Here is a 17,211-nt window from a genome sequence, read left to right as displayed (position 1 = left end):
AGACCTAATTACGAATGTATGAATGTAGTTACAGCCTATTTTTTTTGTTCATTAGTAACATACCAATGGCAAGTAGGGTTTACTTGGAGAAAACCATTATTTGTTAAAATATTTGCGATACTTTGTGTGGTAGTTGGGTTTGAGATCTGGAACAGACAGTGCATATGTGCTGCATTAGATCACATTTCGATTATAGTGAGATTTTTCTAATGTTGACTTAATTACTTGTAACATTGGTATGTGTCAGTAGCGGAAACTGAAATATTTTCAGCTTGGCGTCTTAGAATATTTTTGTGGCATGCAAACGGTTAAGTTGTGGATTTCTGATATTAATGTGTGTTACTGACAAATGCTCTAAAACATGTGCAACTTGCAGACTCCGAGTAATTTGCATAGGCAAATGTGAACTCTAAGAACTTTACTGGAGTTATATTTACGAGTGAACTTAACTTGGAAGGTAATTAGTTCGCTACTGAGGAACTTGATAACTCACCTGCACTCAGTGAAGATGGTGATTTTTCGGAACTTGACGATGATTATGATGTTAGTGATGAAGATTGATCAATTGTGATCAGTGTTACTTTATTTAATATAAACTCAGTTGTGTCAAAATTTAAAATCCTGTGAGTAGTGAGCTTTAGCTTCACTACAAATTCCTTCTTGTGCTTATTCTAGCTTGTGACTAATTTTTTTGTGGGTTAGTGCGACAAATGCGTTGGTTGTCCTATAGACTATTGTGTAGCCCAAACTTAAAATTCCAATCACAATTTGTCAGATGTCCTATAAATAGTCACTTTTTGATATACAATTTGTTATCCACAAAGCTGCTTACGGCACCTCAGTAGCTATTGGTAGAACAATTATTTTGTTGAGACAATAAGTTTTAGCTCATCATTTCATCATTTATTATCTACATTACATGGTTGGTTGGATTTGAGAATAGTCTTATGCAATTAATTTATCCGTGATGACACAACATGTTGATGGTAATGATGAATAAAATACCTGTGCATCCACAAGATTATGACTAAAAAGCTAATCAAATTTAGCACCCAGACACCTTAAAAGGTAATTAAAATATCACTGAAGACACTGTTTTAAAATATTAATTAAAATAATCAAACAACCAGACATTCTGTAGCTCTAATATTGTTATGATGGAAAAGTTAGTAACCAAGAAGTTTACAACAAGTTAACAACAATAAACGTACTGACGATAGTGCACAAAAACATTAACATTTTGATAATGATATTAAAAATGCTTCTAACATACCTAAAATACTTACAGCAAACTACAGTGCCCCTGTGATTGTCTATATATTTTATGATGCTCAATGTGTCTTTTGTTGTCAGAAGTTAATAAAAACTTTTAACCATTTTTCATAGTTCCAAACCTCTCAGTTCCACCTAAGGACACCCCAAAATGACTTTATCTCTCTCACACACTTTTCCCATCACCAATCCTTTGTGAAATTTCTTCTTTTTCATTCGAAATCGAAGCCCAGGTCTACTATGTTGACCTAATATACAAGGCATGTGATGTTAGCTGTTGTTGATGATTTTATCATCACATTTAAATGAGGAGTCAGTGCTGCAACAGTAGCACCATGATGAGTGATGTACCATGTACCTCCGTTCTGAGGCGTACCCCACAATCCAGCACTGAGGCACCACCAGGAGTGAGTGAAAATGCTTGCAGTGTGCTTATACACAGACCAGCCAAAGGATTATGACCGCCAATCTACTGTTGATAGAAATCCATCCAGGAGATAGCTGCATCACTAGCAGCGAATGACTGCTAGTAAGACACAAACGCGGTGCATGTTGTATCAGTAAGCATACTGTCCCTGTGTAGAATAGGTAAGGCGAGATCTATCTGAGTTTGACCGAGGGCAGATTGTGGTGGCCCAGAGGCTCTACACGAGCATTTCGGAGACTGGACGACTTGTCTGGTGTTGGAGTGCTGTGTTGAGTGTCTTCAACACGTGGCGAAACCAAGGTGAAACCATGTCCAGACGTCTTGAGGTTAGGCGGCCACCCCTTGTTACAGATGTCACACACCATCAGTTGGGTGGATTGGTAAAGCAGGACAAGGGGCGAACTGTGGCGGAACTAACAGCAGAGTGCAAGTGCGTCTGAACACACAGTGCACCAAACACTCCTAATGGTGGGAGTCCACAGATGACCCATGCTTATGCCACTGTTAACATAACTACATCAGCAACTAAGACTGAAATTGACATTTGACCATCGGCATTGGACGTTGGTGCAGTGGAAGACAGTTGCATGATCTGATGATTACCATTACCTTCTTCGTCACACCGATGGCAGGGCAAGAATCCGTTGTCTTCCAGGGGGACAGCTCCTTGACATCCGTATTTTGTGACAGAGACACACTGCGGCGGCTCCATTACGCTTTGTGGAACATTTATGTGGGCATCCATGGGTCCAGTGGAGCTCATGAAAGGCAACATGATAGCCAAGGAGTATCGTACACTGGCTACAGACCACGTGCACCTCTTCATGACGATCATGTTTCATGGTAGAAGTATCATTTTTCAACAAGGTAATCCGCCATGTCGCGAGGCCAGGAGTGTGATGGAGTGGTTTGAGGAACACAGTGGCGAGTTCCAACTGATGTGCTGGCCGCCCAACTCGTCAGATCTGAACCTGATGAAACACATCTGAGATGTGACTGAACGTGATGTCAGAGCTCATCGCCCTCTCCCCAGAATTTACAGGAATTAGGTGATGTGGGTGCTCCCTCCAATGATCTACCAAGGCCTCATTGCTCCCATGCCAGGACGCATGGCCGCTGTCATCCGTGTCAAAGGTGGACATACCAGTTATTAGGTAGGTGGTCATAATTTTCAGGCTGATCATAAACAAAATATACACATGTTTGAGGTCAAATAACTCCACACAAAATATTTTACTTTCAACCATTAGCTCTAATTACGTTAAACCTTCAACGCTTCTCCATTTACTCGAATGTGGTGTTAAATGCTTCTCTTTTTTGTGAAACAAATTCATATTTCATAGCTTCTTAGGTAGATGTTACAGTAAATTCCCGTTTATGGGTTCACGGCTACATGGGTCACTCAGTTTGTATTTCATAGATTCTCAGCTAGACAGCAATGTACTACTTCAATCCCTAACACTACTTCAGCAATTAGTTGCTATAGTAGTGTACCAGACTGCCATAGTATTTCAGAAGCACAGTATTATTTATGCATTCGTCCTCATTAAGTAAACTGTTATAAATGAAATGATGAATGTTAAGAACGCCATCCTGACTGATATACACGATTTATCTGAATATAAAGCACATAAATTTAGTCGGATTGTGCGAAGTGGTGTAGGGATGGCCGTCAATTTTATTACTACTGTACTTGAAATACAGCCTGTGTAACAAACCAGAAAGTAAAATGGAAGTGCACAACACACAAGAAAATATCAAATTATGACAACAACTTTTAGAAATCAAATATTGTAACCTAATACAAAACAAAATGAATTTGTTGATTACATGGAATCTTAGCGCAAGGCTTCTGCAGAGTCTGTTACTTCTGATGAGTTAACACAAGATAATGTGGATAGGTAATACATAATAAACTAACCCTTTACTAACACTGTTTTCTCTTCTTAATTTGTTAAATCGTGCAATGAGTTTATCAATCATTTCTTGTATTTTCTGTTTTATTGTTTATATATAATAAAAATTCTCACTGAGTACTCTACACTGTGCACCACACACGAATTTTTTTCATTCCATACATAGGTACATAGGAAAGTGTATTAGTTTGCATGTTAGCTTTGAATGTAATATGTAGCTTCATTATTGTTTCTCACGTAGTCACTGTCTTTTTTCTACATGTTGCGTTTGTAACAAACACAGCATAGTTTGTTGTGAAGATATGTGGACTGATGTTGACATCTTCTTTTAGTTGTGTAACTTTTTCTCTCTCTCATGCCAAGAATCGTAAGCTGCGAGACAGTTAACTGGTGGCTCCACATTCATCTCTTGTGGAAATACTTCATTACAGCCATTCTTCTCGTAGAGGTTACATGAAGATCGTACAATGATGAATCATTCATGTCGTCATTCTTACAGTTTGTCTGAAATACAACAAATCTAAAAATTGGCATATCAGACTCATTTGATTTATAGTACTAAACCACCTAAGACGAAGATGTCCTAGATTCCCACTCCAAATAAAACATGCAGTACCATCACACTCCCACATTACTTTCTAAAAATCTAAGTATCCCACAGGCATTCCCAGTAAGTGAAGTACATCAGCTTTGTTACTTCCTATTATTCCACTGTTAATGATATGACCTTATGAAGATATTTGTGTGTCCCATCATGTCCATCCTTTGGTTACGGTTACAAAGTTAAATAGCTTTGAAATGTAATTATTAATACTTTGTGGATTCTCCATCACTACTACGTCTATCAAAATTGCTGTACAACACATCATGTTTAGTATGGGTCCATTGATTTTCATTATGATGTCTTTGTCCTTGCTAGGGATATTCAGGTAGTTTTTAGTCTCCTCATTCACAGGGAAAGACTGAGATAGATTGCTTTCTGTCTTGCTCAGTTATAAAGAATAGAATCAACATTTATTATTGTAATAATTGTTACAATGCTCTGATTAAGATCAATTAAGTTACCATTTTTGTTAGTTACAGTTACAAAAAGCTTTTGAATTTAATCAAGCACATGAACAAACAGTGGATGGAATGCTCCATAATGTACAGGTATACCAAACTCAGCACTGGCCGTCAATAAAGCAAATATAGTTTTCTCACTGTGAAAGCGGTCATGGTCTTTATAAGCATACTCTCAGCTAAATTATAGCTTATGTTAACCAGTTGAAATGTCATAACATTAGGAACGTCATTGGAAACAGTCTCGTCCTTAGCTGCAACATTTTGACTACTGAACCATAACAGGCCTCCAATGCTAGCCTTTATATTCATATACACTTTACATCATATCAACATTTAATTTATGGTAAGTAACTTTGTTTAACATGTATCTTACCTGTATCTGTTTGATGAAATGTTTTTAAGGTTTACACAGTATATTTACGAACAGTACTTACTAAACTAAACTAAACTCCACGCAAACAGGCCTTGAACGCCCAAGGGTACCAGTCGGCCGCCATGTCATCCTCAGCCTACAAGCGTCTCTGGCTGTGGATACGGAGGGGCACGTGGTGAGCTTATCGCTCTCCCGGTCGTATGTCACGTTGCAAGACTGGAGCCGCCACTTCTCAGTCAAGTAGCTCCTCAGTTTGCCTCACAAGGTCTGAGTGCAAACTGCTTGCCAACAGCGCTCGGCAGACTGGATGGTCACGCAACCAAGTGATAGCTCAGGCCGATAGCGCTTAATTACGGTGATCTGACGGGAACCGGTGTTACAAGTGTACCAAGGCCGTTGACAACAGTAATTACTACTGTTTCTCAATCACAACACAGTTTGTTACCTAAATGTGACATTTGGAATGAAACACTTCGTATGAAAACCAATCAATGCTGCACTATTATAGCTATGGATTCTCACTTAACTAATGAATTCTCATTTAACTGAAGTGACCTACTCATTTATTAGTAATTAAATGGAGGTAAATTGGGAACCGACTTTCAGAAAAGCAGCCAAAAAATGAGAATGGTAAATTTTCAACTAACCCAATTCGATGTTCAACAATAGGGTCAAGTGGATGTGGAAGAACAACATTAGTAGTTCATAACTATCTTCTAACTCCTGATTCACTGAACTAGAGTAAAATAAATCATACATATATTTTCCAAAAGCAACATAAAAAGACTGCAGAAGCACCAGGTGTGTCATTAGTATCGTTTATTAGTACCCATGTAGACATTACATCTGTGGATGAAGTCTAGATAACTGACTTGTCATGTTCTCTGATTTATGTTTCAAATTCAAGATAATGTAAGAAAGTATTTTAATGGATGTACTAAACTCTTTTTAATTAGCCCAAACATACTCAAAAACAACTAAGCAATTGTTCAGTAGCAACCACTGCTTTTTAAATATGTTTCAGAAAAATGAATCAGATGTATATCGCATTTACTGTGAATTTGTGGTTGGTAATATGACGTTTGACACATTCAAAGAACTATGCACAGCTGGCGGAATGACGACTCCACTGTACATACTGTCGAGGTGGCACGTCATGAACGTAATGGAAAGTATGGAAATAGAATAGCCAATTATAAAACACAGATACACACACACACACACACACACATACACACACACACACACACACACACACACCAAGCCAAAGGTAGTTGGCACTTACGGTCAAGTATCTGCTACTTCAGTAGTGTAATTTATGCTCTATCCTTTAATCAAAATGAGCCGTTTTCAACAAAACTTTAGGCCATTTTTCGAGCTTTGTCATCGAAATTTGTCGAGATCTGTTTTTGCAATAAAAATCGCTTGACAATAACACACTTACATCGTCTCCACAACCTGTTTTCTGGTCACTAGTGTAGTTCCTCAGGTATCTGACTTGCATGACCGGCGGTCACGGAGTATGAAAACAGATGCATGGAATAAAGTGGAAAACAAGATCCCACCTCTCAAATGTAGTTTAGGTGAATCGATAAACGAAACAGATAACTTTTAGATTTCCTGCAAACATTAATTCCATTAGTGTGAACCGTCACGTAATCCCAGTAATCAGTCAGTTGCCACGTTTACTGATACCACATCATGTGCTAGAAATCTTAGCAGTACTAAAAGTTATAATATCGTAACAGAAAATAGCTAGATTTTAAGGTCTTATAATCAGTTCAGAACATGTTGTTTCACGTAAGTGTGACTGATCGTTGTTACGTCATTAATAAGTGGAGCATGGTGGAAGGTGCTTAGAAGTAGAGTTTAACTTTATAAATTCTGCTACTGCTCAAAACATTGGTACTGATTTGTCCTGCAGAACTGCTGACGTGACTGCAGTTTCGCGAGGCGTGAGAGGAACCGGCTACAAGCGGATCGCAGTACGATATCAGGAAGACTGTATCCATCAGCAGAAGTGTCAAGTTGTGGAAACAGACACACCTGTGGCAGTGTGACATCACTCCGGCATCTCAGCAAATGGGTAGGAACGTGTAAACGAAGATATGTTACTGAACAGTAACATTCCAATTTTGAGCTAATTCGAGCAGTGGGTGCTCTACTAAAGATTTAGATACAATAGCTGGATTAGCTATAAAAAGTACTCTTCCGAAGTCTCCTGAGAAGCCTGTAAGATGCCCAGTCGTTGAGCCCTGATGATCAGCTTAGACGTGTGTCGAGACGTCCTGGTCAGCTGTGGGACGACAACCTCACTATCCCCTGCCATACAGAGCCACAGCCACGAGTGTAGGTCTGGGGCGCCATTTCTTTCCATAGCAGTACCGCTTTGGCTGTCATCCGAGGCACCCTGATTGCACAGCAGTACGTCGACGATATTCTAGGCCCCATTTTGTTGCTCTTCATAGCAAGCCATCCTGGGCTTATATTTCTGCAAGACTATGCCCGCCCGCACACGGCGAGAGTTTCTACTGCTTGTCTTAGTGCTTGACAAGGCCTACCATGACCAGCAACATAGCCGGATCTCTCCCCAATTGAGAACGTTTCACCATCTGGATCTACGTGATTAGTATTGACAATAAAGTGCGTGGCAGACGGTTCAATGAACCTCCTTCAAGCCGTCTGTCTGCCGTTCCACTCTCAAACGGCGCGTGGGAAAAATGAGCACTTAAATTTTTCTTTGCGACCACTGATTTCTCTTATTTTATGGTTATGATCATTTCTCCCTATGTAGGTGGCTACCAGCAGAATGTTTTCTCAGTCGGAGGAGAAAACTAGTGATTGAAATGTCATGAGAAGATCCAATCGCAACGAAAAACGCCTTTCGTTTTAATGGCTGCCATTCCAATTCACGTATCATGTCTGTGGCACTACTTCCCCTATTTCGTGATAATACAAAAAGAGCTGTCCTTTTCTGAACTTTTTCGTTGTCATCCGTCAGCCCCACCTGATGTGGATCAAACACCGTACAGCAATATGTACGCCAGGAAAGGGCGGACAATGAATCGCAGTCTTTGGCTTGCACCACTTCATAAAGCGACTTTGAGAACTCTATCTGCAGCATTTACCAAGGATTTTTAAGAGAAGGAGGACATGTTCATGAAGTTATCTCTAAAAATAGATCTCAATGTCGTTTGGCTCTTTGGAGACGTACACTGAAAAATAGAAAAATTACACTCTTTCCCGTTTCTTCGTACCATGCTTGTTCCAATCCATCTGAAGAATCATAAAAGAAATAGGAAAACTATGCAGATTGTACTGTTGCATAAAACACACAGAATGAGATAGGTATATTCAAATCTTTCAGGACACAAGAAATCGTTACCTACTGATTCCACTTTACACTTTACACATTTGCTACTGAAAAATAAACAACTTCCTGATAAAACAAAAGGAACGACCTTTTCAAAGGTCACAATGCTTAAGATGTCAGGGAGTCATTGAAATAGGTCGTAAAGACATAAAACAGTCAGCAGAGAAGAGAAAAGGGCTACAGAAGAGGAGATTGAACAATAAAGAATTCAAAGTAGGTCAAAAGGCTTTAGTCCTCTCTCAGCAATTATCATGCAAATCAAAGAACAGGTTCCAAAAATTCTTCTTAATCTACGCCGGCTGGAGTGGCCGTGTGGTTATAGGCGCTACAGTCTGGAACCGAGCGACCGCTACGGTCGCAGGCTCGAATCCTGCCTCGGGCATGGAGGTATGTGATGTCCTTAGGTTAGTTAGGTTTAATTAGTTCTAAGTTCTAGGCGACTGATGACCTCAGAAGTTAAGTCGCATAGTGCTCAGAGTCATTTGAACCATTCTTAATCTACGATGGACTATTCCGTATTCGCCGAGTATTTCATTCACATACCACTGAAGTTGAAATATGGCGCAAAAAATTATCTCATAGTCTACACGACATTTCCAATGTAAAATATTTCGTAGGGTAATTCTTATGCCATATTGTGATGCAGGGGATTTTCTCATTGACGGCCGGACCTTATAGAAAATCTCTATACAGAAACGAGGATTAACATCATGATCTCATTATAGCAACTATAGTTACGTAAGTTAATAAATCATTTCAGGAGAGTGTTTCTGCTAGATAAGCAGTCGTAGCATTTCACTTAAAGAGAGTAAAATGACATCACTTTAGTTCCAATGAGACGGACGTAGAGGACTTGTGGACACAGTTATGCAGATTGTAAATCGTGGTTTGCAGAGTTATGTTCCTAGTAAGCGGAAAAAGGATGGAAATACCGACCATAGTTTAAAAACAAAATTCGGGAGATGCTGAGGAGGCTGCTGCGCTCTCGGTGAAAACAACTGACTTTTACACTGATTTGATTACAGTCTTTGTGAAGAAAATGTGGCAGGTAATGATTAAGCTCGTTTAATTTGCGTCAGCGGTTTGATAATGCAGCATTCTTGCTTGGTTCGTAAGACATCCAGATCGGCAATCTTTTTGCTTTTCTTTTTTTTTTTATTGAGATTTATCCATCACCGCGAAAGAAATGAAATTAAGAATTAGGTTTGGAAATTTGTGTATTTCTTGGATTATAGTCACATGATTTCAGAGAAAGGTTAACTATTATTGAAATTTTATTTCATCTTATTAAGGCAAATATTAGGAAATTGCTGTTGGATTCATTAACCCAAATGTAAAATTACAAACACATTTACATTTTCTGTACAAGGTCACACTTCCCTTGCGAACTTCTGAATTGAAGAATTAGATTTTGAAACTTTGTTTAGTTAAAGATATTACACCTGAAGTTTAATTTTTTTATTCTAGGATTATAATTATGTAATTTCACATGAAGCGTAACTATTATTGAAGTTATGTTAAATCTTATTAAGACAAATATTACGATATTGCTATTAGCTTCATTTAATCACTGTCCACATCCAAAGATTCAATTAATTTTCGATTTATGTAAGACAATTAATCAAAATTCTTGAACCAAGAATGACGCAATGCTTTTAGAGAACCCATTGCATCTTTGCACATCTCAGTAGTAAGATTTTGCAGCTCTGTTATCGAGACACGCTGTAACTGCGGGAGTAGTTTGTACCGCGTTATCCAGTGCGACCCTGGTAAGCGAAACAGCGTAAAAAAAGCAGATTCTTTCTTTGATTAAATTTCACAGGGATCAACTTTAGTTTCAAAACAATCAGTTTTTCATCAAGGATCATAGTCATAATGTGTCATAACAATAAGTTTCTGTATGCATTCTCGCACTACACACCCTATCAGCCGTAATGTTTGGTATGATCATAGTTCAAAACAGGAAGCCAAAAGCTTAGGATCTAACAAACAATTTAACGTTAAAAACAAATCTCCTTTGAGGATCCACAAAAACTAAAATGAATTTAAAGAGATAACTTTCAAGTTAATAAGGTTTATAGTATGTATTAAAAAAACTAGAAACCCGCCTCGATTGCGAAAAAAGCATCTAGCGTTAACCTAGGTTTCGGCGTAGTTTATGGCGTACACCATTAAGTTAAGTAGTGGTTTTGACTTTGTACTTATGTACTGTTTGTATTTTTCTTTTTTTCGTTTATAAATGTACAGCTATGGTGTTCTTTTAATCATTGACAAAGGTCTTCTTAGGCAGTTGTGGGTTTTATTGTTCTGAAGAAGGTGTAGTTATCTACGCCGAAACCTAGGTTAACACTAGGTGCTTTTCTCGCAATCGAGGCCGGTTTCTAGTTTTTTAATATATTAACCAACGATTGCTGACGTGCTGCGATGTTGAAGGTTCTTTATAGTATGTAACTAGGACGACACTTTTACCGGGAGGCAGATGAGAACGGTTTCTCCATACAGTGAACTAAAAGACTCCAACTAAGCCATTTGGTAATCCGTAGCACGTTTTAGCAATAAGATCTCCCTCCCCGTATTATCGATAAGCTCCTTCCTCTCAGCATTCGGAAACGCAGAGCTCCATCCAGCACGTGGCGCACCTGGTCTGCATTATGAAGTCAAAGCTTTGGCGAGACGCCGCTTACGTCCAGTTAAGCCAGCCCCGGGTCCGTACCTCGTTTCCCCGTTCCCGCTTCGCACTACTTCGACATTAGCGTAAATCAAAAGAGAGAGGGTATTATTTAAAATCCATAACGGCCTCCGCAAGGTAACACCGGAGGCTGTATTTGGTAAGCAGTGCAGGCGGCTACCTGCCGCCGCCCGGCGGGGATTAGTCCTGTGTAGCGAGTCGCCGCCCGCGGTAACGAGACATTGTGTTATGACCAGATTACGGCCCGGCCGAGCCCTACTTGTTACTGTGCGAACCGCTGACCGGCAGATTAAAAGCTGTCGCTAATTTATGGCCCCGGCGGCCACGGCGTTTAGCCGGCCAGCCGCCGGCTGATAAATCCGTTTAATTGCGCAGCTGTGTCCCGCGATCGATGCGCCGCCGCGTCTGGAGCGGACCCTGACGGAAACGTTGCATCGAGAGGATCGTGATAGGTGGTAGTGGAAGGGGGGGGGGGGGGCGGGAGGGAGAAGGGGCGCTGACCGGGAATTCCCCAGAATCTGCCTTCTCGTGGCAGACCGGCCAGGCATGCCCCACTCAGTTCGCAGCCCTTGACTCGTTTGCCGAGCAATCCGGCTTTTGGCTGGCTATCCTAACGACATGCAACCTTTGGACTGACCCAACAGACAGTTAACATTTTGTAATTTTTTTTTCTTTTCTACAAAAATTATCAGCCTCACGGTTACGATGTAATTAAAAAACGGAGAACAAGCTCAATAGTGACGCGTCTAGCCGGCCGATGTGGCCGAGCGGTTCTAGGCGCTTCAGTCTGGAACCGCGTGACCGCTACGGCCGCAGGTTCGAATCCTGCCTCGGGCATGGATGTGTGTGATGTCCTTAGGTTAGTTAGGTTTAAGTAGTTCCAAGTCCTAGGGGACTGATGACCTTAGCTGTTAAGTCCCATAGTGCTCAGAGCCATTTGAACCATTTCACGCGTCTATTTGACAGAATCATTCACTCCTATGGGTAAGTTTTAGGGAGAAGATTACTGCGATATACCAATTTTTCCGGTCGAACCTTACTCTCATTCGAATAAAAGCATTTTGAGCCATCAGCTGTACAAGATCTGTTAAAAAAATACTAGAACTTTGTGAACAAAAATTTTCTGCGCTTACCTCTTATTACCGTGTACAGTCTCCTTCGAAAACCTCTCCTCCACAGTTGATACACCGCTCCCAAAGCCGTTTGCACATCCAGAATCAGTCTTGCTACGCCTCTTGATTGATCGCGCGTAGTGCTGGCAGACTTTTCTTTTATCTCGTCTGTTGTTGCAAATTTTCGTCCTTTGAACGGAGTTTTCAACTTTGGAAATGAGAAAAATGTCCGCAGGTACCTGATCGGACGATGAGACAGCAGAGTAATTTCGTTTTTTGTGCGAAAGTAACAAACCAACAGGGTTGATTTTGCAGGAGCGCTATAGTGATGCAAGAGCCATGAGTTGTCTCGCCACATTTCAGGCGGTTTCTCTCTCACATTTTCTCGCAGGTTCCACAACACGTCCCGAAAGTAACATCGATTAACAGTTTGTCCCTGTGACATGAATTCGTGATGAACTAATCCTCCAAAGTCTGAGAAAACTATCAGCATGGCTTTTACATTTGACCTGGCCTGACAAACTTTTGTTAGTCTTAGACAACCTTTTTTCAACCAATTGTGAAGATTGAACCTTGGTCTCAACATCACACCAGTACTCCCACGTCCCATCACAAGCTATGATTCTCTTAAGGAACATCTTGTTCTTATTTTCGCGATCCAACACCTCTTAACAGACTGTGATGCGAAGGTCTTTCTTGTCTTGACTCATGCACGAACTTGGCGGCAACACGGTGAATTACAAGTAGCTGTGTCAGGATTTCAGGACGTGACCCAACTGAAATGTTACGTTGTTCTGGAATCTCTCGGACAGTCAGTCTTCGATTGGCATACGCATTTTCTTGACGTTCCTGCCATGGGTATCGTCGGTAGACGTCGAAGGACGTCCTGAATGAGGGACATCTCTAACTTCCGTTCAAATGGTTCAAATGGCTCTGAGCACTATGGGACGTCATCAGTCCCCAGAACTTAGAAATGTTTAAACTTGACTGACCTAAGGACATAACACACATCCATGCCCGAGGTAGGATTCGAACTTGCGACCGTAGCGGTGCGTGATTCCAGACTGAAGCGCCTAGAACCGCTCGACCACTGCGGCCGGCCTAACTTCCGTCCGGCCATTTTTAATCCGTGTGAACCACTCGTAACACCGATTACGGCTTATGAACTCATCACCGCATGCTTCCTGCATCATTTGGTGCGTCTCTGTAGATTTAATGCAGACGCGTTGCTCCTCTAACTCTGCCATCTCGAAATTCACAAAGTATGCGAACAAAGTTCTACTCAATACAGCAATGAACAATAACTAACAGACGTATAACAATGAAACTTCCGGCAGTTGCACGTTAAACGCAGGCGTGTGAAGGTAGGTCAACTGCAATCTGCTCCTACACACTGTTGGTGTGAAATTACGAATGTCCCGGAATTTTTTGAACAGACTTCGCATGAAAACTACGCAGGTTTGTCCTCAACCGTTTCCAGTTTTAGCAAGTGTCATCAAGGAGGAAACGTTGTACATCGATGGATCAAAAGTACATTAAATTCAAACAGGATATAGCTGCATGTCCAGTACAAACGTGTGCCATAATTGCATGCATAAACTCAGTAACCTTCAATACACTAAGGACCGTGAAAGTACAATAGCGTATACCAGCGGCCTCTTAGTTGTTGACACTTTAGTGTCAGGACTTGGTGGAAAATGAGCGGTAGTCTTACTTTCTTCGCCTCCAGAATCTGAACGTTGATATTAGCTATATTTATGGACATGTACTGGTAATGCTGGCTAATAATCCCCTGTTGTTTTCATATTGATTGCCATCCTTGAAATTTCTGAAAAGAAGTAGTTTCTTGTTCGTCCAGAGTATATATATATATATATATATATATATATATATATATATATATATATATATATATATACTCTCAAAGTCTGAAGATGGCAGGGGTAAAATACTGGGGGCGAAAGTCAAGGTGCATAAAAGGGAAGCAGTGGTTGGGAAGGAAGTGAGACAGGGTTGTAGCTTATCCCCGATGTTAATCTATATATTGAGAAAGCAGTAAAGGAAACAAAAGAAAAATTCGGAGTAGGAATTAAAATCCATGGAGAAGAAATAAAAACTTTGAGGTTCGCTGATGTCATTGTAGTTCTGTTAGAGACAGCAAAGGACTTGCAAGAGCAGTTGAACGGAATGGATGATGTCTTGAAAGGAGGGTATAAGATGAACATCAACAAAAGCAAAACGAGGATTATGGAATGTAGTCGAATTAAGTCGGGTGATGCTGAGGGAATTAGATTAGGAAATGAGACACTTAAAGTAGTAAAGGAGTTTTGCTATTTAGGGAGTAAAATAACTGATGATGGTCGAAGTAGAGAGGAGATAAAATGTAGACTGGCAATCGCAAGGAAAGCGTTTCTGAAGAAGAGAAGTTTGTTAACATCGAGTATAGATTTAAGTGTGGGGAAGTCGTTACTGAGTGTAGCCATGAATGGAAGTGAAACGTAAACGATGAATAGTTTAGACAAGAAGAGAATAGAAGCTTTCGAAATGCGGTGCTACAGAAGAATGCTGAAGATTAGATGGGTAGATCAGATAACTTATGAGGAGGTATTGAATAGAATTCGGGAGAAGAGGAATTTGTGGCACAACTTGACTAGAACAAGGGATCGGTTGGTAGGACATATTCTGAGGCATCAAGGGATCACCAATTTAGTATTGAACGATAGCGTGGAGGGTAAAAATCGTAGAGGGAGACCAATGGATGAATACACTAAACAGGTTCAGAAGGATGTAGGTTGCAGTAGTTACTGGGAGATGGAGAAGCTTGCACAGGATCGAGTAGCATGGAGAGCTGCATCAAACCAGTCTCTGGACTGAAGACCACAACAACAGCATGGTTCCGTCACCAGCAAACATGATCAGAAACGCAACTAACGTTGACGCCTTGGAATCTGGCAAGCAGTTCTCCCCACAAAGCGATACAGATCTCCTTTCTCGTATCTGTTAAAGAGGAATCGAACAGTATTTTGGACATGACCGCCGAAGCGGTGTGAAATAACACCTACATTTCCTCTAATATCAATCTGTGGTTTTGCAGCCGATTTTCTGTGCTGTAGCAATCTCTCCTTCCGTCACTGCAGCCAGCGGAAGCTCACATCTGTTCCTCACCTGCCAATGTAGTTGCGCCTCCTTAAAATTCGGAAAGCCATCGAAGCCCTGTCAGATGACAAGAGAAAGCACAGTGCATTCATCCAAGAATATAACACTAGCTTAATCCCCATGTCTTTCTTCAGGTTGCCAAAGATGTGAAAACCACACGGAGAAAGATCCGAACTATACGTAAGATGCTGCTGTCTTTCCCAACCAAACTGCTGAAGCGCAGTCTTCGCCTGACTGGCAGTGTGGGGCCATGCGTTATGGCGCTACAGGGATATCCATACGCTGGGACCAGACAGTGTGGGTGTCACATGCTTGCGAGTACTCATTCCTACCCTTACGAAAGCACTGGGCATTATACGTGCAAGCGAGACAACGCTCTACCAAGTGTATCTTCTGCAAAATTGCTACCTCTGACAACAACCGTCGTCGATTATCTTAGATTGTGCTAGCAGATAATAATAACAGATGGGACACGCAGCTGCACATCTTTGTCAGTAATCGTTAACCAGTCTTACAACCAGAATCATATCCTCGTTAGCCCGCATCTCGTGGTCGTGCGGTAGCGTTCTCGTTTCCCACGCCCGGGTTCCCGGGTTCGATTCCCGACGGGGTCAGGGATTTTCTCTGCCTCGTGATGGCTGGGTGTTGTGTGCTGTCCTTAGGTTAGTTAGGTTTAAGTAGTTCTAAGTTCTATGGGACTGATGACCATAGATGTTAAGTCCCATAGTGCTCAGAGCCATCTCCTCGTTACATTCGACGTTACCTGTTACAGAAGGAATACCGCGCAAGGAAGTTTTACTAACGGTATTCAGCAACCGAGAGGCCAAGATGATTTCAGAAGCAGCAGCTACCCACACGGTGTCGGCGATGCGTTTCGAGGGATCGTTGATCACAAACGACAAATGGTCATTGTAAAGTCGCTGTGGAGTATTTGCCTCGGAGGCGATGCCCCTGAAGTAGACAACCCAGGAGAACATGAACGAATGCAGCGCCGGGGAGGGGGGAAACAGCGCTTCTGCTGACTCCATTCCACACCGCGGCTGTGAACAGTCTGTGAAGTTGGCCGTGCGAAAAATATTACGTTGCCAGCAGACTTCATTGCCATCTTTGCGACTCTTTGTTCAGAGCTAATGATCCAAAGTTTCCTTTCTTTCTTGCGTACAACACCAGCACCAAACGAGAAAATTCTCGTGAAACGTGCCTGTATTCACCACAGCCATATAAAAGCAAGATATCACAAACAAAGTTTTAACTGAATAAAGCGAAACGTATACCCCGACGAAGGACCACATTTCTAATGTAGTGTTCACAGTACCAGTATTAAGAAATAACTGATGCAACAGGTACAGATGCCATGTAATCGCAAAAGGAAAATCTGTCCGATATGACAGTGCCTGAAGCACCCAGACGGAGAGAAGGAAAAATACGGAACTTCACTGGTCGAGAGTGTGTGTGATGTTTTGTCAGTGATAACAAAATCAAATCAATGTGGCTATGAAGTTTTTCGCTGCGGAGTCCTTGCGTAAAAATTTGTCGGTTCACATGACGCGCCAAATTCGTATAAAATTCCAAGCTTTCACGGCTATCCATCATCATCTGCGCCAGAGACTAAACTTGATTGTCCTGAACCTGCCAGATTCCTTCTTTATACCCACAACGGCATCCGATTGGCTGGATGACGTCATGGTGGCACGGACAGAGGTGGCGCGGTCTTCGTCCATAGATTGTACTTGCGCTATGTAGCGTTGCTTGCTGCGCCATCCGTAGCATCAGGGGGTAAACTGTGAGAAGTATTCTTCTCGTGCTTTTTTTTTGCTTGCCTAGCGCC

This window comes from Schistocerca serialis, chromosome 5 (assembly GCF_023864345.2).
Source record: "Schistocerca serialis cubense isolate TAMUIC-IGC-003099 chromosome 5, iqSchSeri2.2, whole genome shotgun sequence".
NCBI classification, from domain to species: domain Eukaryota; kingdom Metazoa; phylum Arthropoda; class Insecta; order Orthoptera; family Acrididae; genus Schistocerca; species Schistocerca serialis.
The sequence above is the reverse complement of the archived record's forward strand: the minus strand, read 5'-3'. Positions refer to the sequence as shown.